This window comes from Carcharodon carcharias, chromosome 12, assembly GCF_017639515.1.
Source record: "Carcharodon carcharias isolate sCarCar2 chromosome 12, sCarCar2.pri, whole genome shotgun sequence".
Lineage (NCBI taxonomy): Eukaryota > Metazoa > Chordata > Chondrichthyes > Lamniformes > Lamnidae > Carcharodon > Carcharodon carcharias.
In genome coordinates this window covers 66,493,052-66,494,596 of record NC_054478.1, presented here as the reverse complement: position 1 = coordinate 66,494,596, position 1,545 = coordinate 66,493,052, and positions in this window count along the sequence as shown.

Here is a 1,545-nt window from a genome sequence, read left to right as displayed (position 1 = left end):
GTGCAATCTTTTAAAAGCTAAGGATGGCTAAAGATTGCTGCAGGAGGCTGCATAACATTAAACGAGTAGGAAATTGTGAGTTGACCGTCCTGCAGTTGTAATGGCTGATTCATATCTGGTTAAATGCTATTTTGAAAGCACATCTACAAGTGGAGGATCCTGGTATTACAAGATGGCAAAGAACAACACAGAATTTCAAGACTCACCTTCAGGTGAGGTGCAGCAAAGGAGAAGAACAACAATAACAATTTATATTTATATGCTACCTTTAATGTAATGTAACTTTCCAAGACACCTTACCGGAGCATTATAAAACTAAGTATGACACTGAGCCACATAAGCAAACTTAGGTAAGATGCCTAAAAACTTGGTCAAAGGAGTGTCTTAAAGGAGGAAAGTGAAGCAGAGAGATGTAGGGAGGGAATTCCAGAGCTTAGGGCTGAGGCAACTGAATATGCAGCCACCACTGGTGGAGCAATCAAAATCAAGGCCAGAAGTAGAGATGTACAGATATCTCAGACAGCTGTGGGACTGGAGGAGATTTTAGAGATAGGAAGGGGGCGAGGCCATGGAGAGATTTGAAAACAAGGAGGAGAATTTTAAAATCAAGATATTGCTTGACCTGTAGGTAAGCAAGCACAGAGGTAATAGGGGAACATGACTTGCTGTGAGTTAACACACATGCAGCAGAGTTTGGGATGACCTCAAGTTTACAGAGGGTAAATCAGCCAGGAGTGTGTTGGCTTAGTCATATCAAGAGGTAACAAAGACAGGAATGAGGGTTTCAGCAGCAGATGAACTGAGACAAGGGCGAAGTCAGGAAGAAAGCTGCTGAATATCAATGGGAGGAAACAACAGAAAAACAGTGTCATGTAGAAAAAGGTGGCAATAGCACTAATTATTGCTTCTCTCACCCCCAGAATTGTATACCAGTATAGAAAGTTGAAAACCTAACAAGTGCAAACAAGATAATACACTGGCTACTGTTCCTTTACTTTCTCGGATACTAACACATTCTCTAAAATGAATAACTTCTAACATAACCTTTCACATTGTCCTGAGGGAGTCAATAACTTGGGGATCTACAATTTGTGACATCATCTCTCCTAACAAAACTATCTGCTGTATGCAGAACTTTAGACAAGAGGAGTGGACAGGTAATTCTGGACCTTAGAGAGCCAAATCCCTACAAGGTTGTGTGTCTATAACCATAATTAAATTCATTAAGGATAAGAAGCTTTGTGCAAAGACTGAGAGGATGTTTTATAGGTGAAAAAAATAAGGTGAGATGGGAAGTAGGGATGAGCAGACTTCATGATTTTAAAGCCGAAGGGACAAAGGCTAGGGTGTGTGATAACCCATTCAAGTGGATACTATTATCTTTTAAGTGCTTTGAAAGTCAGAAAATAAGTTATTAGCCTCAGTCCACAAAAGACCATAGACATCTCTCTCCATTTCGTAAGAAAATACTCCATATGGATCGTACTAACCGGGACGGGACCAATTGAAGAGGGGGTTTATTTCTCCAATCTTTCCTAATTCCCA